This window comes from Coturnix japonica, chromosome 20 (genome assembly GCF_001577835.2).
Source record: "Coturnix japonica isolate 7356 chromosome 20, Coturnix japonica 2.1, whole genome shotgun sequence".
Lineage (NCBI taxonomy): Eukaryota > Metazoa > Chordata > Aves > Galliformes > Phasianidae > Coturnix > Coturnix japonica.
The window spans coordinates 4,412,395-4,418,613 of NC_029535.1; positions in this window are offsets into that span (position 1 = coordinate 4,412,395).

The following is a 6,219-nucleotide window of genomic DNA, read 5'->3' on the forward strand; positions in this document are numbered from 1 at the left end:
GGAGATGGAAATGGGGGGCTGAGACCCCTTCAGGGTTGGACCCCAGCTTTATATTATGGGGGTGGGATGGAAATGGGGGCTGAGACCCCTCAGCGATTGGACCCCAGCTTTTTATATTAATGGTGGGGGGGGAATGGAAATGGGGTGGAGACCCTCAGGCGTGGCCCCACTTTCATATTCATGGGAGGTGGGATGAAATCTGGGGACTGAGACCTCGGCGTGGCCCCAGCTTATAATAATTATGGTGGGGGGGGGATGGAAATGGGGGCTGAGACCCCTCAGGATGGACACGAAACAGCTTTAATATTTATGGGGGGGCTCAGCTGGGTTCTTGAAGTTGCCAGGGAAGCCCATTATTGGAGGGGTTAATGCATGGGGGGGGCTGAACGTCGGGTGATAATTGGGAGCCCCCCCCCACCCCGCCGATTAGAGGAGAGGGGGCTTGGCTCCAAGTGCTGCTCCTGTATGGGGGGTTGCGGGGGGGTTCTTTGCCTCATTGCTGCCTGTATAGGGATGTTGGGGGGGGAGGTCTTTCCTCATTGCATGCCCTGGTACTACAGGGAACTGTGGGGGAGGGGCGTCGCTTGCCTGATATGGGGAATGTGGGGGGGGGTCCTTGCCTGTATTAAGGGATGTTGGGAGGGGGGGTCTTTGCCATGTATAAGGGATTGTGGGGGAGGGTTGTTCCCTCAGTGACTGCTCTATAGGGGTTTGGGGGGAGGTCTTTGGCCTGTGATTAGGGATGTGGGGGGGTCCTTGCCTGATATAAAGGAGATGTGGGGGGGGGTCTTGCCTGTATAAGGGATTATGGGGGTCTTTGCTGTATTGGGAGGAGGGCGGGGGTTGGGGGGGTTCTTGCCTCAGAGTTGCTGCTCTTGTATGGGGTTTGGGGGGGGGATCTTTGCCTGTATAAGGGATGTGGGGGGGCGGTCCTTTGCCTGGTATTTAGGGATGTGGGGGGGGGTTCTTTGCCTGGATATAAGGGACGCATAGTGTGGGGGGGGGATCTTTTTGTGCCTCAAGTGCTGGCTCTATATGGGGTTTATGGGGGGGAGGTCCTTTGCCTGATATAAGGGATGTGGGGGTCCTTGCCTGTATTAGGGATGTGGGGGGGTCTTTGCCGTGTATAAGGATGTCGTGGGGAGGGGTCCTTGCCTGTATTAGGATTGTGGCGGGGGTCTTTGCCTGTATTAAGGGAGTAGAGGGGGTCCTTGGCTGTATAAGGATGTGGGGGGGGGTCTTTTCCCTCAGTGCTGCCTGTATGTAAGGGATGCTGTTATGTGGGGGGGGGGCAGCCCCATATTGTTTGGGTGACACCTGTGGAGTCGGGGGGGTGGCCTGTGTGCACCCCCACACTTTGAATCTATGGGGCAGCCCCAGGGGATGAGCCCCCCCTGGTGCCCACGAGCCCCCCCTGGGGTCACTGTGAAGCAGCGGGGAGGGGGTCCTTCTGTTACCCCCCCCCCATATTAAATGGCAGCCATACTTGGGACATCGTTGTGCTCTATGTAGGGTTATATAATGGAGGGAGGGAGTTATTCCTGTCTGTCAATCGGGGCGGGGGGGCTGTGTTTCCAGCCTCAACACTTAAACCCCCCCCCCATTTAGTACACCCCCCCATTAGCCCCCATTGATTCTGGGTTGGAATGAGGGCTGCATTGAGGTTGTTGTACCCCATAACCGGGGGGTTTATATCCCTCCGCCCTACCAGATGTTCTCTGTTTTTGTAGTTTCTTCTTCGATAGGGTTCATACGTGGGAGGTTTTATCTTTTATTTTGGTTTTTTTTATAAGTTCTCGTTGGGGTGAAGTTTTAGTGATAATGTGGTTTTTGGGGCAGGTCATCTTTTGGAGTCTGGAAAATACCTCTAAGAGTGAAGTGTGTGGGTTGTTGTGAAGTTTGATTGCAGTTTTGCTGGTAACGAGGATGTGGCTTGATTTAGCGGTGTCGAGGCTGCCTCCTGTGATATGGGTGTCGTGAACATGAGGATCCTATAGAGGATATAGGTCTTTTCATTGGTGGTGTTTTTTGGTGGGTGGTTGTTGTTTATATGGTTCATGAGAGTTTGGGTGTGTTTTTGAATTGGGGTTGGGTGGGCTCGCCTCATTAAGTGATTCTTCTGTTTTTGGGTTTATATAGGATTGTGTATATGTGGTCTCTCAATGGTTAGGGTGTGTGAATTGTGTGGTGAAAGTGTGGAGTGTAGGTAGGATGATGTGTGGTTGAGATTGGTGGTTTGGGGTGTGGCCCAAATAAGGTGCTCTCGCGCATGGAGTAGTAGGAGGTGTGGGGTAGATAATGGAGTGTAGATGATTACTATTTATTAGGTGATTTGTGGGTGTGTTTCGGTGTTGTTATTTGGTGTTGTAGAGTATTTTGTGTGGGTTGGTGGATTTGGTTAAGGTGAGTGCGGTGTGGGGTGTCCGATGAAGGAGCTAATTATTTTTTGGGTCTGTTGTTTGTTAGAGTTGTGCTGCGGTGGTGGGAGAGTGTGTGTTGATTGGTATGTTTTTGATTTTGGTATGGGGTGTTTAAGTTTTCTTGGTTGTTGTTCAAGTTTAGATAGTTTATAGGCTGCCGTTTTTTTTAGTGGATAGTGTTTGAGTAGTTGGTTGATGTGGTGGTGTGGCTATATTATATGTTTGAAAGGGGTGATGTAGTGAGTGGGTTTAATTGGGTGTTGTTGTTGTTTGTGATGGTTAGGTAATGGGTTTCTCTCTGATAGTGGAGGGATGTATGATTGCTCTCTCTTCTTATAGAGCGTTGGGTGGTAAGGTTTGGTGTATTTATAGTTGTGAATGTGTCTCGCAATGGATGTGTTTTGTGTGTTATTTTAATTGAAGTGGAGATAAGTGAATTATGGGTTGTTGGGTGCTTGGTTTTGTGATTGTGTAAGAGTTTTTTGGGTCATTTTGTGTTTGTGTGGTTGTGGTGTGCTGTGGTTGGTGTTGGTGTTCTCTCTGTTAAGATGAGGCTGCATTATAGTGGGTGATTTATGATTGTGTTGGTCTGTTGGTAGGGATGTGTTTTAGTTGTGGTGTTGAGGTGTGATTGCTGAGATGTGGGGATGTTTAGGTGCTTTGTTGGATAGTGAGTTTGGTGGTGTTGGTTTAATGAGTTTATCTTCATAGTAGTGGATGAGAAACCTACTTATTAGTGGTATTTTGATTTGTATATTAGGGTGTGGATATTTGGCTGGGATCATTGTGTTGTTGGTGGTGATGTGTGGGATGGTGTGGGTGGTGGTTACCTGGCTAGTGTAGCCCTGTGTTTTAATAGGGGGATTATTAGATGTCAATGGGGTTGGGTGCTGCTGTGGGGTGGTCCACATAAGGAGCCCTATAGGGTATTATAGGGTCAGTGAGGGGGGGTGATGTGTGGGCAGTGGTTCCGATAAAGGAGCCCTATAGGGGGATATTAGGGGATCTATTGGGGGTTGCTGTGTGGGTGGTCCCATAAAGGAAGCCCTATAGGGGATTATAGGTTTGTCAGTGGACGGGGTGATTTATGGGGGTGGTCCCTAAGGAGCCTATAGGGATTTATAGGGTCTATGAGGAGGTTGATGTGTTGGGGTGGTTTCCATAAGAGCCCTATCTAGGGGAATTTATATGGTCAACTGGGGGAAGGGTGCTGTGTGGGAGTGGTCCATAAGCGAGCCCTACTAGGGGATTATAAGGGTCAGTGGAGGAGGGTGAATGTGTGGTGGTCCCATAAGGTATAGCCCTAAATAGGGGAATATAATAGGGACGTTCTATGAGGGAGGTGGATGATGTGGGGTTGGTCCCATAAGGAGCCCTTATAAGGGATCTAGTAGGTCAGTGGGGGGGGTCGGTAAGATGTGTGGGTGGTCCCTTTAAGGAGCCCTATTAGGGGCATTATAAGGGTCAATGTGGGGCAGCGCTGATGTGTGGGGCTTGGTCCCCTAAAGGAGCCAACTATACGGGGATTAATAGGGTCAATGGGGGCAGGTGCTGCTGGTGGGAGTGGTCCCATATAAAGAGCCCTATAGGGGATTATAGGTACAAATAGGGAGGGGTGTAGTGTGAAATGGAGGTGCGTCCATAAGGAGCCCCAATAGGGGATATAATAGGGTCCAGTGGGGGGGGTGATTTGTGTGGGGTGAGTTCGCCTAAAGGAGCCTATAGGGTGATCATCAGGGTCGAGTAGGGGGATGGGAAGTGACTGTGTGGGGTGGTCCCATAAGGAGCCTATAGGGGATTATAGGGTCAGTGGGGGGTGATGCTGTGGGGTGGTTCCATAAGGTAGCCCAATTATAGGGCTAATTTATAGGGTCGCCATTCCACAATCACAGGGAATGCGCATATGGAAATTGGTCCCTAGGGAGGCCCTATTGGGGCTTACAGGGTCACTCATTGCAAATATAGGGGGGTGATGAGTGTGGGCGGGGTTGAGATCACCTTAGGAAAGTCCCGTATAGGGGAATTTATAAGGGTGGCATATGGGGGGGCATATGGGTGATGGTTTAAGGGTTGAATGGTGGTGCCCATAAGGAGGCCCTATAGGGGATTGGATAGGGTCATAGTTGGATGGATGGGTGATTGTCATTGGGGTGGTCCCATAAGGAGCCTATAAGGGGATTATGTATGGTTCAAATGGGGGGGTGATGTGTAGGAGAGTCAGGTCCTCTTAAAGGAGTCCCATATAAGGGATTAAGGGTCAATGGGGAGCGGTGATGGTGGTCGAATGCGGTGGTCCAATAAGGGCAGAGCCCTATAGGGGGGATTATAGGTTCGAGTGGGGGAGGGGGTGATGTGTGGGCGTGGTCCCATACAGGAGCCCTATAGGATTAATAGGGTCAATGGGGAGGGTGATGTGTGGGGTGGCATCCCATAAAGGAGCCCTATAGGAGATTATAGACAGGTCAGTGGGGGAGCGTGATGTGGTGGGTTGGTCACATAAGGAGCCTATAGGGAGATATTAGGGTCAGTGGGGGGGTCGGTTGATGTGTAGGGGTGTCCCATAAGGAGCCTATAGGGGATAGTATAGAGGTCAATGGGACCGGGGGTTGATGTGTAGAAGGTGGATCCCATAAGGGCCGTAATAGGAGGTTATAGGGTCAAGTGGGGGGGAGGGGTCGATGTGTAGGTGTGTGGGGTGGTCCCATAAGGAGCCCTATAGGGGATTATAGGGTCAATGGGGGGGTGATGTGTGGGGTGGTCCCATAAGGAGCCCTATAGGGGATTATAGGGTCAGCATCCCATATGGGGGGTGTGCTGGCTGGGATCAGACCGTAAGGAGCCCTATGGGGGCTTATAGGGTCCATTGGGGGGGGGTGCTGTGCTGGATGGTCCCATAAGGAGCCCTATAGGGGCTTATAGGGTCACCATCCTATATGGGGGGGTGCTGTGTGGGGTGGTCCCATAAGCCCCTATAGGGTCTTTTGGGATGGTGACCCTATATGGGGGGGGTGCTGTGTGGGATGGTCCCATAAGGAGCCCTATAGGTGCTTATAGGGTCCCCATCCCATACAGGAGCTCCCCCCATAGGTTCCCATTGGGGTCTATGGGTCCGTCCCGCCCCACATCCTGTATCTTTATGGGGTTCCCCAACCCGGACGTGTGACCCCATGACGTCACCCAGCACCCGATGACATCACCCAGCACCCGATGACGTCACCCCGCTGCCTTTTTGCTGCCAAACCCGCCCATTTTGGGTCCCCGTGCCCCCATTTCCCCCTATATCTCCCCATTCCCCCTCCCAGCCCCCCCCCACCCCATAAATCTTATAGGATTCCAGCTGTTGTCTCTCTATAGGAACGACCTTTAGCCCCCCCCCTTGTAGCACTGTACAACCGGTTGGGCCGGTCTGGGACTTATAGGAACTTCCGCCGGCGCCGCCCTGCGCCCCATAGGGCCGTGTGGGGCTCAGTGGGGCTGTATAGGGCCGTGTGGGGCCCTATAGGGCCGTGTGGGGCAGTGCCAGGTGAGCAGCAGCACGGTGTCCGTCTCTATGGGGTGTTGGTTATGGGGTGGGCGGCTTTGTTACCCTATGGTTGGCTTATGGGGTCTGTGGGTCCTTCTATGGGGTCTGTGGGTCCTTCTATGGCTTATGGGGTCTGTGGGTCTTTCTATGGGGTCTGTGGGTCTTTCTATGGGGTCTGTGGGTCCTTCTATGGCTTATGGGGTCTGTGGGTCTTTCTATGGTTGGCTTATGGGGTCTGTGGGTCCTTCTATGGGGTCTGTGGGTCCTTCTATGGCT